The sequence below is a fragment of the Gavialis gangeticus genome, unplaced genomic scaffold, assembly GCF_001723915.1.
Source record: "Gavialis gangeticus isolate Ggan-Ray unplaced genomic scaffold, GavGan_comp1, whole genome shotgun sequence".
NCBI classification, from domain to species: Eukaryota; Metazoa; Chordata; order Crocodylia; family Gavialidae; genus Gavialis; species Gavialis gangeticus.
The window spans coordinates 18,167,875-18,193,141 of record NW_017728998.1 but is presented as its reverse complement, the minus strand read 5'-3'; the positions used below and the strand labels follow the sequence as shown (position 1 = coordinate 18,193,141).

At 42.7% G+C, this 25,267-nt stretch overlaps 1 protein-coding gene across 1 annotated transcript in view; it reads right to left on the bottom strand.

Annotated features, from left to right (window-relative positions):
• The window catches only part of CDH5 (cadherin 5), a 57,311-nt gene extending 52,343 nt beyond the window's left edge, over positions 1 to 4,968 (bottom strand). Inside the window, exon 1 of the mRNA XM_019505532.1 lies at positions 4,784 to 4,968. The gene's annotated coding sequence lies outside the window, so the exon portion shown is untranslated. The remainder of the gene's footprint in view (positions 1 to 4,783) is intronic.
• Positions 4,969 to 25,267: the final 20,299 nt, after the last annotated feature.

Here is a 25,267-nt window from a genome sequence, read left to right as displayed (position 1 = left end):
GACTTGATCTTCTGAGGTCCCTTCCAGCTCTAAAAGAAAATTAAAAAAAAAAAAAAAGACACCTGGTGGCAGCTCAGTGGATGCCCCCAGGCCCTGGCTCCTTCCTGGAAAGTGAATGCACAGGGTTGCTCTCTGTGGCCAGCACCTGGGTGAACAATGGGGCCTGACCCCTCCCCACAAGTGCACATATAGGTGGGGGGCCACCCCTCATGGGATGAACCCCCCCCTCCGGGGATGAGTCGCTTGTGGCTCTGTCTTGCTCCTCAGCTGGGCCATGTGACTGTGCATTCCCCCCCAGGATGAACTGCCCCCCCTGGGACCAATCTGCTTGTGGCTTAGTCCTGCTCCCTGACCAGGCCCTGAGGCCACACATTCCCCCTGGGATGAACTGCACCTCCCCTGGGACAAGCCGACCATGGCTCCATCCTGCTTTCTGGCCGTGCCCCATGGTTGCACATTCCTGCCTGCTCCAGCCATGCCAACCCACTTCTACCACTGCTCCTGCCACCTGCTGCAACTTTTTCAGTGCTGCCCCTTCCTCCCCGCATCCCATAGACATATGTAGATGGAGCTGCTTCCACTACCTTTCCTAGCTGTATTGCCAGCCACATGCGTGTGCATGCACACGTGCACGTAGCACCCCGTGCCCTCCCTTCAATCCTGAGCAGCTCCTTGCAGGCTGGAATTTTACCAGCTTGCAAGGGGAACCCGTGGTTTCTTACTTCAGTGGAAAAACCCATGTTTTTCTCCTTTAAAGGGGACAATCCATATTTTTCCACATGAAATGGAAAACCAGGACCTGTGCTTATCAGTAATATGGAATATTGCAAACTAATCAGTAATACTGAATGTTGCAAACTAACCTTGAAGTATTAAGTAAAGTGACTTTTTCTGATGAAATGCCACTTCATCTTCAGTGTCGGTTTTTGAAATGAAATCTTGCAAAACTGGGAGTTAATGAACATCAAGCCCTCTGTGTGGGGTGGAGCGAGAGGGCTGACATTCCCCTCTGAACTCACTACAAGGGAGCAACATGTCAGAGGGAGGATTCCACGAACGGGACCGAAAAACAAAGCCTACAAGTCTACTCCAGAGGACCTGAATTTTTGTAGAAAATCTGTTGTTGTACAGGGACGGATCCAGCTCCCATTGAAGCCAGTGGCAAAGCTGCCCTCTGAGGACAGGATTGGGGGATGTGAATATGTTGAATTTGTATTTAGGAATCTTAAATTATTTCCTGTTGAATCTGCTAGTGCCAATGCTTGTTGAGTTTTACTTTATGTCCGCCATATATTCTATGTATGCCTGCCAGTCTGACTGCACTCTTTCCCATGCTTTTGGCTGGAGTCACTTATTTATGAAGGCCTTGGGAGCAGAATAACAGGGATCAGTCCCATAAACTGTGCAATCAGTACATTATTGGACGTGCTCTGTGCTCTAACACCCAGTGGGTAGTGTTGCAAGCGGGAGGGGAAAGGAGAGGAGCTCTACTGGGGCAGCCTTCTCCGAACTGGGCAGTAGGATGGGGAATTCAGGTACTTTCTCAAAACTTCCTGTAACGTCAGGAACAGCTACTCCAAGCTCTCCAGATAGGAAGGGGATGGGGATATTTGCAGAGGGTGTGGGGCCTGAGTCTCCAGCTGGGGGGCATGGGGAGGATGGAGGGACAAGTTAATGAATACTAATGAATGAAGTAGACTAGTTTGACCTGGCTCTGCCCACAGCATCACTCCAATCGGTGGAGTCCCTAAACTTCCTCAAGTACCAGCTTTCCAGGCTGCCATTCTGAGGGTGGAGCCTGGGACTGCGGAGCTGTCCACAGCAGATAAAAGGATGACTGCTGATCCTATCACCCCGTGACTCTACATCTTTTCTGTTTGTAGCTGAAAGGGTCCTAGGGCAGGTCCACCAGGTTGTTGACTCCACAACACTGCTGGAAGTTCTTAACCTGATTGTACAGCGGTGCTGAGCAGACACCCCCTTCTCTTAATAGTGGGCCAAACTAAATTTGAAGTCTAGACCTAAGCAGAGTGTTTTTGATATTCACATACAAGTCTGATTCTGGAGGGACTTTTTCAAAGGCATCAGTGGGAGGTAAGAGCCCAACTGCCACTTAGAGTGGATGTGAATTGGGTTTCTGAGTGTCCTTTTGCGCCTTTGCAAGTCTTCCCCCTCTGTAGCTTGGCAAATGTCCAATTTGTACAAATAACCAGTTTTTGACACATAATAGTGCAGGAAGAAAACTAATCATCCCAGCATGCGTTGTGTGATAAACTATTTGGGCTCATCTCATTTTAAACATCCAGGAAAGGAGAATGGAAAGTACCCTGTCAATCTTATGTTTTTCACCCAGCTTGAAATATTCCCACTTAACACAGATATCTCATGAAGTAAGCAGGACATTTTTTTTTTTCTTTTCCTGCTTGCCATTACAGTTTGGACATTTCTGAAATAAATTTCTGTAACTTACATAGAAACCAAAATGATGAAAAGATGGCTGCAGTAATCATATTGATTAATCACTAAAATATGTAATAACTAAACGTTAATAGGCCTTCTCTTCCACAAAAATAATGCACTAACTGCTTGCTTTAAGTGCTTTAGATAAGTAACCTGACAACAAAAGGTATTTCTATGATTTTTTTTCTCTATTTTTCTTTTGAAAAGGGAAAGTATTCTCTTTTGAATATTAATTTATATTCTTAGATTCTGTCTTGGTAAGGGCTATAAACCAGATGAGCTTCTGAGATAGAAAGTATACAAATCCATGTACTTATATCCTGTTTTGAGCTGCTCTATTCCTCTCAACAAAAGCAGGATATGAGACAGGCATGTTCTTTTGGCAAATATTTTTCAAAGCTATTAACCATTTAAATGAAAATTTCTCTGCATATACTTCTCCTTGGGTATTGAACCAGCTTTTGTTCCTATACAAAATATCCAGATTATTCAATGAAATAGATTTGTTGTGACTCAATTTGCATTTTAAATATTGAAATGAAGGTTTTAACATAATGTTGAAGTACTATTGTTATAAAATGGAAAGCATCAGCTGAAAAATATTTCAGTTTTCAGTGCAGTAACATTGCCAAAGCCAAATAAATCTGAGCACTCCATACAGAGCTCAGATTAGCATCAGAGCACTGAGAGTTTATTTTCTGTATTCCAGTTCATTTGTTTTATTGCATGCAACAACCTCTTTGACTGTTCTCGGTAGGTTGTGAGGAACAGAAACAGAAGAAACCTAGCCTTATGTCCTTTTCTTCTATAGTTTGCCCCTTATTTCAGGATTCAAAGCCGCCCTTAAAGATACGAAACCTTTTTAAAGTAAGCATTTGTATTGCTGTATTAGTTGTTTTGATTCATGGTATTTATTAACATGTTAAGATTGTGTATATATCTTGAGTTGCTTCTCTTTAATAGATTTTCCTAAATTTTCCCCACAAAGAACCACAGGGTAGATGCTTTTATAAATGTAAATACCAACTACTATAATATCAGCAGTTATAATCAGAAGAGGCAGAAATTAATCCTACTTATGTTAACTTCAGTAGCAGCCAACTTAAATGCTTTGAATAGCTGAGACTTGTTCAGGTTTTCTCACAAAAGTTCAACCTATTCTGTCTTTTTTCTGAAGCCTTCATTTTTTCCTTTTCTTTATATAGCATTAAACACAGCACAGTAAGGCACTGTATCTCATGACACATGGACTATAATTTCAACCCAGAAAGATGCATTTATTCATCTCTTATTCATAAACATTTGTCTTTGCAAACTTGTTAGTCAAGAGATCTCCTGTGTAAAACATTATATGCTTATGGCAGCATAAAAACCCTTTCAACTGATGTCTTGTGTCAAGGCTTTCTGCATGAAGTAACTTACCAGAAAACATGGTAAATTTGGATAGCTGAAAGCCAGAGGTTTCCTAGAGAAATCTATGAGGTTTTTCCCCTAGTTGTTAAATGAGTGTCATAAAAGTTGAATGATCCAAGGTAACGTTTTCAAAAGTGCCTAAACCAATTAGGTGCCTTAGTTTCATTGAAAGTTAGTGGAGATCAGGCTCCTAAAATGCATGATTCACTTTGAAAATAAGACTTAGGAGCATAAGTCACTTAGCTGCTTTTGAAAATGTCACTGTAAGTCTTTACAAGTGAACCTCCTGTCATACAGATCTGCCTAGTGGCAGCCAATGAACACGAGAGGTGCTATCCTTTGGTTCTTAGCTCCAACCAGACTACAATTCCACTATTACATTTTGAACAGAAGAAGAATGCCAAGGACCCATGCAACCTTCACTCAATATGTTTACGTCTAAAAAAAGCAAGATATAACATCGTGTATGCTAGCTCAATGACAAAATATTAAGCCTATTGCTGTCTGTAATGTAACTGGAATCCCTTCTTAAAGGGTCCCCAAGTGCAATTTGTTGCATTGATTTCTGTTTTTCTGTTTTATTGAAAACATCCACTGGCAGCATAATTTGATCATTTTGAACCAAAAGAATCACTTCTTTGAGTCTAAATATTCTCCACAGTCCGGGACCATTAGATGCAGGTGCAGAGAACCCGATTCTCCTCTCACTTCAGTGTTAATTGGCAGTAACTCCACTGGTGTCAATAGTTATTCTGCCAGCAATATTGGGCCCTAAGGGTGCTCTAAATATATCTAACATGCAGAACATGAACTTCAGAATCATCAAATAATTTCAAGCCAGTTCCAAACTGTCAGCCACCAGGGAAAAAAATTCTTGAAATTAAAAGTAATAATATCCTCTGTCCCTTACCTGATCCCCAGGAGTTGGTGAAGCTTCAGTTTTATCCCAAATTAAGAACATGAAATGAACAATATCCAGAAATCATGAGCACCACTTGGAGAGTGAGGAACAAATATAAAATCAGGATTTCATTTCACTAGGTAATACTGGGAGTGTTCAGCTTTCCAGTCTCCAAGGTTTCCCAGCTGGGGGCCAGCTTTTCCCATCCTGCATCCCTGCATCCTGTTATTGTTACAAACCTTAGTAATGCCAGTGAGAAAAGGGAGTGGAGGAAACAAGATAAACTTAGAGTCATTTTGCTATACTTGCCTTTCAGAGGGCGTAACAAATACATATCTGAATAAAAGGAAATGGCCTGTAAGAGTAATATAAAGCCAGTGCTGTTATTTAGTATCTTTCTTACTGATCATTTTCATTTTAGGGGTTATTAAAAATCCTAAATTAGCACTTGTTTTTATTTTTATTCTATTTGAAGAGTATGGTCTCCGGCTTATTTTCAGATTTGTTTTCCCATCAGGCAGATGGGAGTGTTTTCTTCTCTCCACCAGGATTATTACACCACCAACAAAGGCTGAAACTCCATCAAACAGGAGTTCTTATAAAAAGTTTAAGAGCCAACCTTTGCTAGTGTGTGAGAGCATTGGGATATATTGAAATTCTGGGATGAGCCACATGCTGGTTTTGGTAACAGTTGTACGGATTTGATATATCTGGATTCAGCAAATCAGAGAACAGAAATTGGTTGCAAGTCTCCAGCCCAGTGGCAACTTCTTGGCCTTGCACTTTATGTAATGATCCCAACCTGTGCATAGTGGACAAAACACTGTTTAGATTTTATGGATTATTCCAGAGGTGGAAGTGATGACCCAACATGTACGGCAGTAGAGAGCTGGGCCCCAAGATTCACGAAACAAAAAATCTTAAGAGAAGAATCACTGAATAACATGTATTGCCTTCGTTGTATTAGAAATTTTCGAGTGGAGGAATTTTCAGGAGAGGGAAAAGGGGAAAAGATCAATGTTCCAAGAGGATAGCTTGTGTTATGCTAGCAGGCTTGATTTGCTGTTTAACTGCAGACCAATGAGGGTTTGATTTCAGCCTCAGTGACGGCAGCGAGTGTTGCATTCTTGAAACTTAAGGTAGGATATAGTCCAGCGAGCTCAGCCTGATAAGCAGATGGGCCTTCCTACAGCTCAGGCCGAATGCTGTGATCCTGCTTTTGAACACCAGAACATGCTTTACTTTCTGCTGCAGCTTAAAAACAAAGAATGCCCATCCACTATTTTGTATACTTAAAGCAGGAGGAAATTTTAAATTAAATAATTCAGGAGAAATTCTGAGAAACATGAGTCTTAACCTCTCCCCCCCAAAAAACAACCAAAAAACAAAACCCAACTAATTTTGAGGTGTTGTCACCACATTGTGATAAATGTCACCAAATGTGCAACGTACCTTATGGAAAGCTTTAAATAATAACGATCCAGAGTACTCTATCACCCCTATTCTTCATCATGACTTAGCATAGGTAATGGGATTGATTTCCCACCTTTCCAGAAGACTGAGCTTTGGTTACATTAGTGCACATTTTTATGACATGCTGCAGCAAAGACAAATGACTATTTTAAAATTTTGATACATTAATTATTCAGGAAGGTTAAGCAACTAATGAGGGGACATTTTTCAAAACCTTTTTTTAAGGAGACTGATTACAATTAAGTTTCCTTGCAATAAAATAAGCTGCTCCTATTTCATTGCTGAGGAAAAAGAAGAGGGAGAAATGGAAAGGACATTGATGGGAGGTTCCCAGTGAACTGTAGTTATCTGTGGAGGATGCATCTTAGCGATAGGCTGGCACCCAGGGTAGACAACAATCCTAGATATCATTTACTTTTGCAAATGATTCCAAGTATGTTTGACTGTTGATGTCCTTTGATCTTGGTATCTGTGGAGAAAACATGCTTGTTATCTAGCCTAAACCCAAGAACGGGGCAAAGATATTTATGTTCCTTGCTTTCAAAAATATGTGCATCTTCTACACTGGTGCTCTTTAGTTCTGCAAGTGCATACAGTTGGATTACTGTTCTATCAACTAAGGACCTTAGAGCCTGATATAAGGCATGTAAAGATTTTTCTTTGCCTTTATGGGCTATGAATGAGTCCCATAGTAACAACGTGGTTGTTAGTTAGATTTGATCCTCCAGGTCTTTCTTCCCATGCATGTACTAGAACAATAGGTCTGAAAGGCAGCACTGAGATCCATGATTTGGATCAGCCAACTTTTTGTCAAGTCAGTCTTGAGGCCACTGTGATCATTGGGGCACTTTAGATGCTGTAACAACTAGGGCTGTGCAAAATGTTGCCAAGTGTTTCATTTTGAAGCTGTTTCGACACATTTTGAGCTTGAAACAGTGAAATTCAAACAAAACAAAAAGCATCAAAACAGTTTTGAAATGAAATGAAAGCACTCAAAATCTTTTGAAAGTTTCAAAATGTTTTGAGTTTCGAAGCAGCCTGGTGGTGGGAGACAGGGGAAAGCCAGGGCTGCACTTTGAGTGGTTCCACAGCCCCATGTATCCTAGCCCAGCCCAGCCCAGCGGGGAGCCAGCCCTGGCTCTCCCTGCCTCTGTGGGGCTCCGTGGAGCTGGTGGAGCTGACCAGAGGGCAGCGCCAGCTCTACCCACTTCCCGCTGCCAGGTTGTGCTCTGATCGGCTCAGCCAGCCCCATGGAGTACAGCTCGGTGGTGGTAGGTGGATAGAACCAGTGCTGTGCTCTGATTGGCTCCACCAGCCCCACAGAGCATAGCTCTGGCTCTGCCCATCTCCCACCACTGGGCTGTGTTCTGTGGGGCTGGCAGAGCCAATTGGAGTGCAGTGCCCACCTCCTGCTGCTGAGCCATGCTCTGATCAGCTCTACCAGCCCCATGGAGCTCAGCCCAGCAGTGGGAGGTGGAGCACAGCACTGGCTCTGTCCACCTCCTGCCACCAGGCTGCGCACCAATCGGCTCCATCAGCCACACGGAGCATAGCCCCACTCTGTGCACCTCCTGCTGGACTCTGATCTGTTCTGCCAGCCCCACGGAGCACAGCACTGGCTCTGCTTGCCTTCTTCCTCGGACAGGTGACAGCAGCAATTTTCTCTGGTGCTGGGTGCAGCCTGCGCCCAGTGCTGGTCCCAGGTGACAGGGCAGCCTCCTCTCATCTGGGGTGCAGATCTGGGGACTTGCACCCCCAGGAGGGCTGCCAGACTGTGCCGGACTCCTCCCAGGGGTGCGAGCCCCCAGATCTGTGCTGGATGAGAGCAGACTCAGGCTGTGGCAGCAGCAATTTTGTCCAGTTCTAGTTGCAGCCTGCTCCCAGTGCCAGTTCCTGGTGGGATAGGCAGCCTTAGCCTCCTCTTATCTGTGGTGCAGATCCGGGGGCTTACACCCCTGGGAGGGCTGCTGGGCTGTGACAGCTTCCTCCTGGGGGTCCGAGCCCTTGGATCTGTGTGCCAGATGAGGGGAGGCTGCCTCTGCTGCTTGGGACAGGCAGCAGTAGCAATTTTCTCCAGTGTGGTCACAGCTTGCACCCAGCACTGGTCCCAGGTGACAGGGCAGCCTCCTCTTATTTGGGGTGCAGATTCGGGGACCCTCACCCCTGGGAGGGCTGCAGGGTTATACCGGATGCCTCCCAGGGGTGTGGGTCCCCAGATCTGCACCTGGATGACAGGAGGCTGCTGCTGCTGCCTGTGGCCAGTGGCCACATCTGTCTTTCCTAGCGTTGCAAGTGGGACTCCTCCTGGGTGTGCAAGCCCCTAGATCTGTGTGTTGGATGACAGGAGGCTGCCACTGCTGGGAAATTTTGCTTTCAAGACTTTGAGGTGCGGTTTCTGAGAAATCTCTGCACCTATCTCCTTGAAACTTGGCAGGCTTCATGCCTTCAGAAGGGGCTACCATCCCTGAAATTTACTTCTGAATCAGACGATAAATGACAACTGTTTAGGCATTTTCATGATTCCTGATTATAGTCTATGGGCAAAACGTTGAAACAGAGAAGTAGTTCTGATGAAACGAAATGGGACAGTGCTTTGAAACAAAATGAAATGATGAAATGAAACACCGTCCCTTCAAAATGGCAAAATGGAAGTTGAAACGAAATGATGTTTCACACAACCCTAGTAATAACCCTCCTCCACTCCGAGGTTAGTTGAGTTGCTCTGCATCATCGGTGACTCTGAGCAAAGTGATCTGGTGGTTCTCATCTCTTCTCCAGGCATGGATGGCAGTTGGCTCACAGGGAGCTCATCTGCCCTTTGACAGGTCTTGTTTTTAGTTTGCTGGGTGTCCACACCGCTCCTCACCTAGAGTAGGTGGGGGTGCTAGTTTAGTCACCGACAACCTGGCCATAGAACAGGCTGCATTGGTTTAAATGGTACCAGATAGTAGACCAAGAGAAGCCTGGCCCGACAAGCCAATTTATAGTACTTCTCTGAAAAGTCCTAGTGAGTTTAATGTTTGATGTTTTTACAGACTTTTTCAACCATTGTATGCAATTTAATGGAGAATTATTTCAGAATTCTGTGGGGTACATTGACTGGATTAGAGAAATATTTCTTGTATAACCCACTTGCTTGTCCACAGAACCCTTTCATATTATGCTCTGGGTTTTCTCTCTGCTGAATTCTGTAGGGCTTTTCTTTAAGAGATAGTGATGATGTAATATGCACTTGGGCATTTTAAGTTAAACATTCTTCTCCAAATAGAAAGCAAAGCTCCTAACCTTTTAGGCACTTAAGTCACCAGTTTAAGTCTAGGCTTTCTCACTGTTGTGCTTTCTGGGCATCATGTACCAGGTTTGCAAAAAAGGCACTTAAATAGAAGGGGTCTGGCTTTCAGAGATGCTAAAAACCTGCAATTCAATTTGTAGGTAAAACAAACTTAAAATGCTGAAATACTCATTTTCTCCTAACTTTTGGTTTTAAACCGTCCTCTAGGTGTGCAGAGAAAATCTGCAGCTCTGGAGATTGGCTGATTGTCCACATTATCCTAGCTACTGGGGAAGGGCCTCCAAACAGAGCTTTATATAAATATATGGAACTTTAGCAGATTTACTTGAGTACGTTGGTAGTACTGTAGTTCTATTGCAGGCCCTTCATGTGAAGGATACTGGGTAAAAGTTTGGATTTTTGTCTAAACAGTGAAAGCTTCTAGAAAGAGAAGGAATCTATGGGTGCAGATAGACACGGGATCCTTAGCAAGTAGTATGTTGCACTCAGAGTTGAAGAGAATTGATGTTCAGTATGAGATGGAAAGCACAAGGAAGTGGCTGACTACCTTAGCAAAAGATGTTGTATTATTGATTCTGTGGTGGTTGTGTACACCCATAGATCTCTTCTATCTTAAATGATATTTGGTCTTTTCTCTTGATGACATGTCTCTTCAGGGCTTAGTCTGAAAAAAAATTGTTGTGGAGTAGCTATATGCAGCTTTTTCACCTTGACTCCTTTTGTTCCAGTTCCACTCTTTGTCCATTAGGTATTCTGGATCTGATCTTTATGCTGTTTTCAGGTAGAACATTGGCTTTGAACATTGCAGGACACTTAGTCCCTTCCATTTCAGTTTAGTTTAGGCAAGCACTTCTATCAGCTCTTATGTAGTTTAGGTAAATAGGAAAGTAAGGCTAGAAGGGACTGCTGAGTCCAGCTCCCTACATTTTGAGGGCAAACATTTACTGAAGAAATCCCCTGAAATGCCACTTCAGGCCCTCACCTCAACTTAGTGTTGATGATCTCAATATAAGCAAATCATGAACCCTTTTTAATTGTAAAGGTCAAAGTTGTTAAACAGTTTTTTTTTCCCCTGGAGTCAGGAAAGCTCAAGCTTTATTTTTGAGAGCTGCCAATCCAGCTATGGTTGAGCTTGATGTTTGCCTGAATCCAAACAAGCATATCTGTTTTGGCTTTTACTAATGAGAAGCGCATTTCAGTGGGCAGTGATTGACCTTTCATTTAGTATAGTGAACACAGTGAGCCTGATTATGCTCTCAGATCCATTAGTGTAGATGAGGAGTAACTTCACTGAAATTGATGAATTTATACTTTTAGAAAACCATGCTGAAATCGATATATTCTTTCAGGTTTATATGATTACAGTTCTATTTACCACATGCTGGGTGACTTGGCCAGGTGACTTGAAACTAAAACATCTTTCTTTGTGTGGCCAGCCAGATGATAACATGCATAATAGTCTGTATAAGTGCTGTATAGTCTACTCTTTTTCAGTGCTCTAACTCTGGGGGAGGATTGCTGCTTCAGTCTTTGCTATTACAATCTGTATCAATACTGATTCTCCATTACTTTTCCCTGTTATATACAGGGAACCAAATGAATATGTATGGGTGCATATACGTGTACTAACTTTCTGACAGTTAAGCTGGCTTAACATTTTTAAGTCACCTTAATGTGTCAGAGTGTACACATGGAGCATAGTCGACTTAAATGCTGCGCAAAATAATACACCTCCAAGGTGTATTATCTTGAGTCACATTAGTTAAGTTGACTTAGCTCACAAGATGGCTGCCACCAAATTAAGGAGTTGTACATGTGTGCACTTTGAGGTGGCTTAAATTAAGGCAACTTAGTTAAGTTGCCTTATTTGAAATTGACTTAGTACGTGTGTACACACCCATTACACTAGGGTAAATCCAGAAGAATTTCTAATATTTTGAAAGCAAAATACATCCTTTAATTTAAAGTAATTTCTAATCTGTTGCATCTCATTGTCAATGTGCAGTCTGCATGCAGGACAGTAACTCTTCAGCTTTAGAGACTTAAAGGAGGGGTAGTATCTTATTTGATGCCCTTGCAAGGCAGTTAAAAACTCTCTAGGAAGCTCTTGGTGTTGGTTTTTGGGTTGCTGTTGGGTCTCTGTTGTATGTGCCTGCTTCTGGAATTTGATTCATTTTAATAGTCACTGAAATTGGTGGCTTTGCTGATGTGACACAAGCAAAGACATGTTACCTTTTACACTGACTCTGCATTTTGGGAGTTGTTTTTATAATCTTGTATTGTTTTGAATTTTTATTCTAGGCCTTGATTTTCAGTTTTGTCTTTCATCTGACTAACAACCTATTAAATTTGCCTGGCAACACTCAGGGTAACTGTAGTTGTAGGGCCCAAATCCCAGCTGGCCAAAGCAGGAAAAATTCCACTGAAGTGAATGAAAGCATATCCCCTCCGGGTGAATTTAGTACTTGGTTTTTAATGATGCTATTTAAAAGTGGATTGCTTGTTTTAGGCAATTTGGTGGGGGGTGAAGGGAGCAGATGTAACCAAACTGTTTACTACAACAGCTCTTGTTATGACAAACCATTATGCAATTATAGCAAAATCTGATTTTTTTAATCACAAACAGGTTGTCAGGTTTTGACTCCCTTTGGGCTGGGGTTTACACTTAAGCTGTATACTCAGAGTCTGTCCCCCACGTGTGCTTTGCAACATAATTTAACAAGGCAAAGGCCAGGGCCAGTATGTTGACCTCATAAAACTTAGCTACAAGGTGAAATACAAGTGAAGCTGTGCCAGGAGTTGACATTTAATCACAATGGTAATACTTGTGTCAGGTTTTTTTGTCAGACCAGTGAAGAATGATGGCAAGAGTGCGAGCAATTTGCACCCGTGACAAAAATATACCCCAAACTGCTAATTTGAAAAGCTTAGATAATCATTGTAAAATTCCACACATTTTAAATGGAGTGCAATTGTATGTGACAGCTGTCGAAGTCCCCTCTCAAAGCGGCATTACTTACTGTTAAAAATAACAATTTCTACTCTGTGTGGCAGTTCTTAATCTCAGCAAAAAGTTTTATTATTATTTCTGGGACTTTTAATCAGGGCTGGGGAGTGCTATCAGTCACCTCCATTTACTAGCTGTTTCCCTCTTTGTCACAGATTGAGGTTTGTATTCTGGAGCAGGTCTGACTTCAACTTCCTATAGTCAGATTTGTTAAACAGGGGAATGTAACACTGAACTTTTTTTTAAATGTAAGGTGTGAAGGAACTGCTAAATTTTGTTTCAGCAGGCTAAGGGAGGCTGACACCTGCCCTGTATATGTAATAATAATTGTTTCAGTAATGTCTTCAGCTGGGGCTAGTATAGCTGCATTTGATTAAACTAGATCCCAAATTAAAGACCAATCCTATACCTCTTAATCAGGCAAAATTCCTGTTGATTTATTGAAATATATGATGGTTTTAGCTGCATCAAGACTGAGCTAGGGCTGCAGGCATTTGACTCTGAAACGTTCAGCAGGGCATGGTCTCACCAGGAAAACTGTCCTATTTCCTTGTTTATAAATGACAAGAACAAACAGAATTTCGAAAGGTGGATTCATATTCCCCTGGGACTCTTGCTAGCACTGTCAGCAAGACTTATAAAATGAAGCTTTACCTCACTACTGAGTTGACAGTGAGAATTGAGCTAACATGCAAGATAAAGCCCTTTTGATTTGGTTATTAAAGTACCAATGACAGGCATTATAACAGGCTGAATCAGGAAACCCTAAAAATGTGAGAAACCCTGGAAACCCTAAAATGTAAGAAGCAGCTATACTGCAGTAGTGGAGCTCAGCTGGAAAGTGTTCACCAAAAAATTCACATGGAGTCTTTTTGTTCTTTAAAATCATTACATTTTCCTTTAGAAAAACAACAACTTGCACCCTCAAACTGCTTTTGGCCAATCCCACCTTTTCCCCCAACATAAACATAAAAACTAAAAATAAAAACTATTACTTTTCATTGTGTTTTTTTTTCTACAGCAAACCCTCCTTGTTTCTCCCAGTTTTTGACCTGTAGTGTGCACACTGGTAAATTCAGGTGATCCATGCTTGCTTGCCAGTATTGGACCCCATAGTTATTCCACTGCTGAAATGAAGCCGTACAGACTGATGAGCCTTTTTAAAGCACTTTAGGATATTTGGATTGAAAAGCACCGGGCAAGTGCAAAGTACTATTACAAAGGTGGTTTTTATAATTGAAATGCCATTTCAGTATGTAATGAGAAGAAAGATTAAACAGTTCTTGTTGAAATAGTGGTGGTGGTGTACCTGGGTTGGTCCAACACCTGTGAATTGAGGTAATATCCTTTACTGGACCAATGTGGATAGTTAGGAGAAATAGAAAACCAGCCTTTGGGCTTTGAGGGCCTTTTATCACGTGAAACCCCAAAGCTTCTCTCCTGTCCCATCCAACTATATAAACTGGTCCCCTAGAAGGTCTTATTGCACCTCATCTACCTTGTAGAGATGGGCAGTTCTCCCATTTAATGGGCCAAACTCTGGCATCTGAGAGATGTGTATAGTTTTTAAAGGTGTAGCTGTTTAGCTGCTGGCAAGTCACTGATGTTTGTTTGACATTTGGAGTGGTCTGCTTTACTGTATCCCAGTCTTCCTCATTCTGTCACTGGGTGCACTCGATAAGATTGTGATGGCATTTAGCTCCCTCGCCCTACGCTCCAGGCTCAATAGCCTTGGGGCAAGGCCAAAATCAAAAGAAACTGAGGGCAAAGGTTAAAAAACTTTCAGAAGTTGTTCGTTTTATTTTCCTCTGTTGGAGAGTAAACTAAAATCTGACATTTCACTCTCATTGTTTTGCAAGAGGCCAAGAGGGGATAAAATGTCAGATTTCTGCTTGATCTGCAACCAGCTAAGTAAGTAAGAAAAGCATGACAGGCGCCAGTCCCAAAAGTCAGACCTATACAAATACCTATTAGTCACATTATCAGTTGCATTTAATCAATGGAGGTACTTACGTAAGGAAAGATTTATGTCTTGCAAGGACTAAACAGCTATTTTAATGATGTATCTTCAGTGGATAAGACACTGTTGAAGACCTTGGTTAAATCTCCCACTTACTCACTGCAGTAGAGTTGAGGTGATGTTGCCATGATGGTCCACGAGATATGGGAAAGGCAGAAAATCTTGTGGGTGATATCTTCTTTGGACCAAATTTATGGTTGCTATAGACATACCCAAGCATTTGGGTATCACAGTACCCTTCATCAGGTGTGAAACTTTGGGGAAGCCTTTTCACCTCTATTCCTCCTCCTACCCTTTGCCTGTATTGTACATTTAGATTGCAAGCTCTTCAGAGCAGGGCCTGTCCCTCACTAGGAGCTAGAGCAGTATCTTGGTGATTTCCTTCACCAAAAATGTATCTGCAAATTTTAAAGAAAATATGGGCAGAAATCTTAATAAGCTAGATTTGGGCCTGGGCAGCATAATTCAGGCCTGAGCTAGGATATGAAAGCTTCCCTTGCTCCCTTCTCTCTCTTCCCCTTCCCCAAGATTTCTAGCTTTCATTTTATATAGGGACCAGGTAAGTTTAGATCCTAAATAATTGATGCCCTTTCCCTAAAACCCAGGATTTTGCTGGGGTTTTGTTTGTGCCAAACACAATACACAGGAAAAAAGAAACAATTACATGCTCTGTGCATGAAAGCCGAGTCCATTTATGGGGCTGTGTTTGTGTATTAAAGAGAGCATGCCAAAAGGGGAGTGGAGAAAGCTGTCCTGAAAGAGATTTTGCTAAGGGGTATGATTTTGGGAGCCAATGCACTAATGCTTCATAAATTGGTTCAGTGACTTTTACTCATTTATATGCATTTGCTTTGTTATAACCCCAGACCTGTGCTGCCTTATTTTTGGTATGGCAACAAAACATTGTGCAAATGCAGATGGTTTAAGTGTATAACTGACAATCCCCCATGCATTGTTTCTGTTCTGTATTCTAAATTGAGCCACTGTGTGTATGCATCAGAACTCTTAATGGGTTGGATACCAACTGAGGGAGATTCCCCCCCCCCCCCCCCGTAGAAACAGATTCATCTGATTTGTGGCAGCTAGATATTTTTTAATTGCACATTTGAGGCCAGGTTTTAGCTCTAGTCTTAGTGTGTATCCTTCCACTGATGTTAATGAAGCTGGACTAGCTTACAGATGACTTAATTTACTGTTGGCTTTGAATTTAGATTGACTAGAGAATTTGTTGTAACTAGGATTTTATTTGTCTTGAGAATTGATGGAAATACAATCCTTATTTAATTTTTAGGGGAAAATGGCATTAATAATTATCTATTTTTTATTGCATGTTTCCAACAGCAAATGGACAATCTGAATCTTTTAAAATCTCTAAAAGCTAACTTTGGACTTACATTTTTCATTTTAACTTCAGGGCTAAGTACAGACAATCAAAAAACCCAAGGCTGAATCCATTCAATCTTTGCAGATTAGTTTAAGCTGCATAGATTGAACTGATAAGCAAGTGAACAGACATTCGCTCTGGAATCTGGAAATGCAGTGGCCAAGGCCAGAAACTGGGGGGTGCTAGAGCACACCTCCCTGCTCTGCTAGAGCAGACAGCTTGAATCTAGAGAGGAGCCGAGACAGAAGTTTAATAAAGTGATTTAACCTAAATCAGTTAAGTCTGATACTACATCCATCCAGGTTTATCTTAAACCAGTTTTGGCCATTTTGAAAGCTGTTTATGTGCACTGAACTTCTGTTGTGTTATAGATTTGAACTGGTTTCCAATCACTTATACTGGTTTATGTGTAATTTCTGTCCCTAGCCGACCTGAAAGAAATATTCTTCAGAAAGAGGTTGTGGGTGGGGGCGGGGGGAGAGATTGAAGGCTGGCCCCACAAAAAATTCTGAATTTCAGTGGTTATAATTTTTTTTTTTTGTTTGCTATTGTGGAAGACACATTTTTAGCATGTAGTTTCCCTAGGAATTGTTCACTTTTATAATTTATGCTATGCCAGGCATGTGTTTTCCTCAGTCTCATGTTACTTTTTCTCTTGCTTCACTGTATTAGAGCAGGGGTGTCAAAGATATGGCCCATGAGCTGGTTTTAGGTAATGGAGCCCTAGGATATGGCCCAGGGGTCTCACACTGATCTTGTGCATTGTGTGTAGCATGCGGTATACTAGCTCTGGACCTACATGCTGCATATTGCGTGTAGAGCTTGTCCGGTTTGTGCTGCATGGGCGCCCACACTGGACTGGCCCTGCATGCTGGCTCTGGGCCTGGGTTGGGCCCACAGACCATCTCTGCACACCAGAGACAGCAAGCAGGGCTGGTCTGGCATGGGTGCCACCTGCAGTGTGTGCCCCATGCTGGTTCCATGAGCAGTGTAAGCCTTTGATCAAGGCTGGCACTTGCTGCATTTGGCGTGTGGGGCAGGACCTGGCACATGCGCAGCACACAGTGTGGGGTGCCAGTACAGAGCACACACTGCATGGGGCAACCTGCTGGAATGGCACTGCATGCTGGCTCCAGACTAAAGTACAATGAAAGTTGAACAATATTTGGTGGGTAATGAATGTTGTACCAGCAAAATGACCATCTTTATCAGCAGTTTTGTATCTTTCATTTGTGTTTTCACAAATAATGTAGGTAGAATCTTTTACAATCAAATCTGTTGGTGGATAGAATTTAGGTAAAATTAAGAGATCATTTTCAACTTTTTTCACCTTTTCAATATTGCAACCAATTTTCAGATGAAGTATTCAGTATCCACTTTGGTTTGAGCAGATGAGCATTTGGAAATGCCGTTGGGCAGGCAGGTTCTATTTATGCTGTTTTTGTGGATGTAAAACTTAAGGCAAAATTGAAGTAATCTGAAAATCTGGCTTTATAAGTCCTGGTTTTGGTCAGGAAGGCAACAGTCCACAAGGGGATCCCAAAAGTGTATGATTTAAGATGGTCATTAACACCAGAGCATCTGAGACTTTCCTGCCTTTGGCTTGTTTCATTTGATGGCAGTGTAGGTGGTACCTACTTCTTCATTTGCTTTGTGTGTTGCATCTGACATTCTGCATGTTTTGCTTATTGCTATGGGAGGTTTTTTACACATTCAATCATGCTTTAAAAGTACCTTGTGTTATAGTGTATCTTTTATTTGTATAGTTCTTTCTCACTGTGGGATATGAAAGTACTTTACAAACTGCCAACAATACCAAACTGGCGCAGAACAAACCATTTTTCACTGAACAAGTTTTATGGGTCCTACAAAATACAGGAACTATGCTACATATTTCTGAGCTCCATGCACTCGCACCTTACCTATTAACTATTTACAGATATATGGATACAGGGCACTCTGGTAACACTGTAAATTTACCTACCACTGAAATGCCTGTGCTTGTAGGGTATAACATAACACATGCTTAACCATTCACAGCAATATTACACAGTAACTTGGGACAAGAAATAGAAAAAGAAAAAAAGAATTTTATCCGTTCAACCCTTTGGTGGCATTACTGTTTCTCTAGAATAGGCATTCCCAAATGACCTATTGCAAATGACCTATTGCAAGCTGATTTCAAAATGTCTGAGTATGTCATACTGTTGTATACTGACTTAGCCATAGAACATTAGAATATTATTTGGAATATTTGTTTCTTAGAATTTGGGTCAAATCTGTACCTAGGATCAGAACAGCTAGAACTTTAAGAGAGTTTAGATCAAACTCAGCAGCTTGGATTTATCTGTCTGTCAGGCATGCCAGGAAAGTCCTTAGATGATCTCTGTACAGTACTTCTAAATATATGCTGTGATGGTCTGTGTTTTAACTCATTTTTATTTGTTCAACAGCACTGAGAGGCTGCTACTGAGGTTCATTCTAAATTACACCTGACAGCAGTAGTACCCAAGAGACTGTTATGGTAGATGGACTGCTATGTCCCAGCTATTCCCTGAAGTCATGCCCAGTTCTTGCCAGCCTGCTCGCATCTGGCTGACATGGGTTGGGAACTGAGAAGAGAGAGGTATGTTGCCTGAATGCCATCTGGCATTTCCCTACCTTTAGAGAATCCTAAATCAGTTTCTCAGCTGATTTGTGACAGTGGTCTGAAGCAAAGTCTGTGAGAACTGGGATCTGGACCATGAAATATACATTTGACTTAGATAAATGTCCAGATGTTAAGATGTTTATCCAGCCGCAGCTTTATCTGAGCTATTGAAAAGTACTGGTTCTACCAGGCTGTCCTGAAAATCTTAGAAAAGGGGCTTATGACATTTCCAGTATTTCCTGTTTCCGGTCAATGTGGCAAAGCAGCAGGAACAGACTTCCTTGAAGAATGTTGTTGTTTCTGCTCCTGGCTCTGACGGGGGCCTGCAGGTGCAGAAGCAATACAACAATGACAGTGGTTTTCTACAGGTTTCCTTTAAACCCTTAGTGAGATTTGATTCAGATTTGGATCAAATGTAGGGCATTCTGACAGTTCTGCATATTCTTAATTATCTTTGGGAAGCATTATAATGTACCTGGTACTCAGTGGGCACATCTACATATGTGTTTTAATGCAGCATTTCCCAACCGGTATGCCATGGCATATTGATGTGCTGTCAGGCATATCCAGGTGTGCCACAGCATTTTGGGCTGGAGCCACTCCCCCTGCTCGGCTGGAGCCATGCCTCCCTCCTGCTGCTGTGGGCAGACGTGCCTCCAGCCAGTGATTCAAACGCCTGCTTCCCACTGCTCTCTACCCCTCCTCCGGTCTTTGGCATTCAGCCACGTGGCACCCAATCCCCCCTGCTCTGCGGTGTTTGCCCCCTGTGCCCACCCACCGGTCTGCAGTGTTTGGCCACCTCCCACCGCCCCACTCAGCCAGTGTGCCGTGGGGTGGGGGAGGCCACGTAAGTGTGCCATGGGGTGAAAAAGGTTGGGAAACACTGCTTTAATGCGCAGTAACTTATTTTCCTTCACATTAAAGCGTCACGTCAAAACCTGTGCTATTATGCTAGTGCGCAGTAAAAACAAGCGACTGCACATTACGCATCACTAAAAAAGCATGTGCTTTCGCTGCTGCGCATTAGGGCATCCTATTGCACACTTATTTAGTACCTCACATTAAAGGTACAAAATTTAATTTGCAGTAGCAAAAGCTCATTAAGGAATGTGTAGATGCACCCAGCTAAAACAAAACTGCATTGGGGAAGATGGTGGCAAACCACACTGGAGCAGTGAACTGGGATCTTCTCTTTAGGTTAGCATTCTGGATGCCATCTGCTGTAGTGGTGTCCCTGGGGGAAGGGAGAGTAGACTCTTAGGCAGCGCCATCCCTGCGGGGGTGAATTGGGGTGACCATCCTGGGCTCCCCACTTTGGGGGGCCCTGTGGTGCTGGGTGGAGCGGCGGTGGCAACTCTGTGCCACCACTGTCGGCTTTATGTCCAGCTGCTTGCTGCTGCCAACGCCGCCACTGATGATGGCGGTGGCTTCTTTGGGTCCAGGGTGTGTGGGACCAGAGTGGGGCGGGGCCCCGCGTGGGCCAATATGCCCCGGGCCCTGCACCCTGCTCGGGTCGGCTCTGCTCTTAGGGATTAAAGGAGAAAAGCAGACCTGCATGAATTTGACTAAGCCAATGGAAATCTCTCATGGGAAACATGTTCTTATATTTCATGGATAATAATAAATAAGTTGGGTCAAATTCTGACTCCATTAATGACACAAATACTAACCCAGAGTAGCTCTACTGATGTCACATACCAAATGTAGCCTTTTAAGTTTTTCACTTGGTAGGATTATTTCTAAAACACAGGTGAATGGAAAAATCTGCTCAGGGTTCTTTATCCTTACAGTGTCCGTATTAGTCTGGATAACCTAGGGTTTGGAAAAAAGAACACAACCAAACATACCCTGCTTTATTTTGACATAGTGATCTGGTAGGAGAAGGGAAACTATGGAGAACAACTTACACCATAAAGTTTAACCAATAACTAAGGAAGCTTTCTACATGATAAAAAAAGAGAACAGCAGTTCCAAGGTCTGGCTCGGCTTTACACAGCATGATACAAAATACAGTATGGGAGCTGACACTGGAGTTCAGTATATAAATAAGGAAATATGTGCTGTCAAATATGATAAGCTTCATAAGGCCTGGGTGACTAACAGATTTAGTGAAGGAATGCTCTAATTAGCGAAGAAGCTTCTTTTACCTGCCTTCTCCCTGTTATAACAAGAGGGATGGATGCACACTGTTGCTTCTGTGGGCTGAGCTCTGCACCCAATGAGAGAAAAATATATTAAGTTGCTGCCTCTGATTTATGTAGGTAGCTGCCTGGGGCACTGGAGAGATTCCTCTGGTGGCAACACTTTAGCATGGGGAGGGGTTGTATATGGAGTTGGGAGGGACCAAGAAGGGGCAGAGACAGGGCATGGTGGGGATCTGTACATTCAGAGCTGTTTCCGCCTTTACCCTCCAGTTACCTGTTAATCTGCCTGTTCATTCTCTCCTTCTCCCTGCCCCCTGAAGTTTACAATTCCCTCCCTACACCCCAGCATAACCTTGATCTCTTATCTCCAGGCTGGGAATGGTTTTGCCTCATCACACCCATGCCCCTTCTCCTCCATGGTTGTCATGTGCAGAGAATGAGTGGATAAACCCTCTTTTCTCTCCCTCCCTTGCAGTCCCTGCTGCTTTTCCCCTGCCAGGGACCCAACTCCCTACCTCTAAATAAACCTCCCTGTAAGGCTCTTTCAGTCCTGTTAAACTTCCAGTTACAAACTCTCCACCCAACAAGTTAAGTCCTACGCTTCTTTCCTCCCTTCCTTCTCCCTCTGTGTAGTTAGTATCAGGGATGGCTGAGACGTTCTGGCTGCAGCGCCAAGTCGAGTGGGTAGTACTGAACAATGCAAAGAACTTCTTGAAATTCTGGGAGTACCTGAATGCAGTGTTTAAAGTTGTTGTGCTGCACATAGAAAGAAAAATGCTACGAAGCTGAGTGAGCCCTTTACTTTGCCAATAATATTTTGGCTTGACCCTGTAGAATACTGAACACCCTCAACTACCACCGACTTCAGTGAGAGATGCAGGCCCAAGACTGAGAGCTTGATCCAAAGCCTGTTAACCTTTTTTTGCACCTGTCTGGTAATTTTTGCATTGGCTTCAGTGAATTTTGAGGCTGGCCATTAAACCCAAAGCTTAGCAAGGGTAAAACATGCTTATTGACTAACTCAAGTCTACTTTAATTCACTTTTAAAAGTAGGCTTACTTTAAATTTATGATTCAGGTATGCACTGAGACTCTTGAAACAGAAATGTGTTTGATGTGAATTTATTACTTGAATGTCCTTGCAGTCTTTGCAGATCATGTCCTTTTAAGAAAGGCATAAGCTTCTCACTCTAGATTCTGATGTATGCACTGTAATTTTATTATGATACAGAGCCAATCCTACTCACTGCACTGATGATAGTAATCCTGTTCTCTTTAATACAGCTGCTTGAATGAGTAAGGCCAACAGAATTTTGGCTCTGCTACTGTAGGCTGATGCTTTGCAATGTATCTTTGCTTTCTTTAATCATACTATTTACAGGTGTTGGATGATTTGCTCTGGTACAATGAAGAAGGAAAAGAGAGACATGAAAGTAGTAAGAAATATAGTGATTTTTTAAAGACTTTTATTATCCTTTAAAATCAAATATTGCATGCAGTTGCCTGAAAGCAGAATTTGCCATTATTGATTTCACTCAGAGATGGTGGACATTTCCATATACTTTCACTTACATGTACTATATAACTCAGCAGACCGTCTCTTCTGATTATCTAAACTATGCAAATGTTCACAAAGCACTTTATCTCACTTGCAATGAAAAAGTAGACCTGATGATGGTGCAAAAACATACTAGGGAGAGATGGGAGCTGTATTCAACATGCCGTTACACAGATGCAACCTGGGAGAAGCCCAGCTGGCTCTAAAGGAGTTCCTCTTGCTTTACACCAGTGTTACTAAGATCAGACTCTGCCCCAGTAGATCTGCCGTACAGATTTTGGGAATTTCTTGTTAAAATGCCATGACCTAACTAACAGCTGGTTGAGGTGATTTCTCTTCTGCTGGAGTTCACCCCACGAACTCCATGTATTCCATCCCGTTACATCTTTCCTGGGGCTCATAAAAGCAGTTCTCTTGAGCAAACGGGGATGCACCAGGTAGAACCAAGTGTTGCATATTGCAAGGAATGTTTCCTGGCTGAAAATAACCCTCCCAGATCACCTTACAGGCTCTTCACCTCTCAACCCAGCCCACATTCCACAAGGTAAAAACAGTGTAGGTGCTATTAATATACCCTGTGTATTTCTTCAGAACAAAGGCGAATCATTTCCAGCTAATCACTTCCCACAGAGTTGTGGATTAAGTAGCGGCTTCACTCCTAGATTAAATGAAAGAATTTTTGTTCAAATGGGAAAACTAACAACCAATTGCTCATTCCCTTGCACTGATCTCTGTGGCACGTGGTCTCCTTGTGCAGAAGCTGTTTATTACAGGGTGAGAGAGGATTTTATTATGCAGGTCTATAGAGGGTGTCACTTTTCACAGCACAGCCTTATTTTCTCTGGGGCAAACTTGTCTTCACAGAAAACAACACAAACCATAAAGCAAACAAATACATAAGCACTAAAACATTAAATCAAACCCTGTGGCCCTTTCCCAGACCCTGAGAGGGCAACTCTGCTCTATGCTGTCACCTCATCACCACAGTCTTTCCTCTTTCTTTCAGCTCCCTTCCTGGGAACTTTTAACTTCCTCTAGGACCAGCCAGTCATCCCTGTCAGCTGGCCCAGGCCTCCTAGGCAGACAGGTAGGCTATCCTCTTCTAACTACCTGCAGCTGGGCTGCATCCCCTGTTACAGGGTCTCTTCTTAAAATACTGGCTGTATGTTAATCAATAAATAAAAAAACATTTTGCTCTCACCCCCAACCTGCATTAAAAGGTTTCTGCCCAATCTGGTTATATAAAGGTGTGATAGACAACCTGAGCACGGTGCAGGGACTGGGGCAAAATGGCCTATGCGGGGCCCCCCCCGCCCCCAGATGCAAGGAAGCCAGTAGTGGATTCGGTGCCAAGGGGGGAGATGGGTGCTATGCAGCTGGCTGTGAAGCTGGCAGCAGTACAGAATCACCGCAGCCACTCTGCCCAGCTCAATGGGGCTCCCCGAAGTGTGGGGCCTGGGGCCATTGCCCTGATTCACCCCCTGCCCCACAGGGATGACCCTGGTGGTAGGTTTGGGAAGGTAGCAGCAATTTGCTAATAAATAGCAGGAGTTAATAAAAAGCATAAAAGGCAATAAATAAGCCCAGATTGCAGAAGATGTGGACCCTGTTATGCACCTCACCCCTGTGCTGAAGTTTTCATCATTAAGCAGTAAGATGGGATCTCTTGAGGAAATCCAGAGTTCATGAATATGCTCTGGTTTGTCCTGGGCTTGGAGGTAGAAGATTTGGCCACTAGTGGAGAGAAGGGTTAGATGGAAGGAGCCATGTAGCAGCAAATCCTATGGTCCCTTCTCACTCCTAGCCTGGCCCTACACGATGGCAGGTCTGTTGTAGCCTGATATGGCATGTACCAGTCACTACACTGGTGCAAGAAACTGAACTCGTCATACCTCTTAGGGACAAGACATCTGATGGGGAAGCATGTAACTTCATCACAGATGAGAATAAACTTTTATCTAGAATTGGGCAGTTTAAGTCTCTGTGAGGTGTATGTAAGTCTTTTCATGTTTATATGTTTTAGGAGCTCTTCCAAAGGGTAACCAGCCCAACCCCTGGACATTGGCATTTAAAACTCTCCACTAATTTATTCCCCAACCATTAGTTTTTCACAGACTGTCACTGTGTTCCTCAGTTGTTGGGGTAAGTAACTTTACAAAATGGACATCTCCTACTTATTAACCATGTTGTTTAGCTTTACATTTGTCTGGTCAACTAATTGAAACATACTTCTTTGGGAAGAAGTACTTCCCAACACTTCCCCATCTCCTTTCTCTGTCCCCCCCCGCCCGCCTCCATCCCTCCAGTTTCCCATCAGACAAATCATTTAAGATATTGATTTCCTTTCCGTCTCAACCCCCAGGAAAACTTGTGCTTCAATTCAGTGCAACAGCATGTTTGCTAGCGTTTACTGAAATGCTTTGAACATTGTTACATGTGAAAAAAGGATCTTTGTTTCCTGTCCTGAGCACTGTAGTTATAGCTTGTGTTGACCCATCTGGGTTTCTATCTAAAGGATTTCCTTTGTATAACAAAGCTTGGGACTGGGTATAAATGACAGGAAGCACATTGTAGTTTCACTCTTGCTGAAATATGCTGTAGGCTGCTGTAAGATTAATGCATGTTAAACCCTTGATACCTCAATATATGTATTCTCGTTTGGAAAAGTTTCTTTCCCTTTTTAGAGAGGCTATTGGGGAAACAAAAGCAAAATGAGCACTAGACAGGGTTAACTTATAACTAGATAGGGCTAACATATTTCAATTTATACTGGTAACAATGAGAAATAGAAGATTTGGGAAGAGAGAAAAGACTATTTGCACTTTAAAAGTAAAGAAGTTTGTCATTTTGGTTGGGCTGGTACATTTACTAACTTACGAGCAAAACTCTCCAAGTTGTGGGATTCTTAACCGGCCCTGTAGTCAATGCAATTTTCCTTTTGAAATCTATCCAAAACCAGAGGGTGA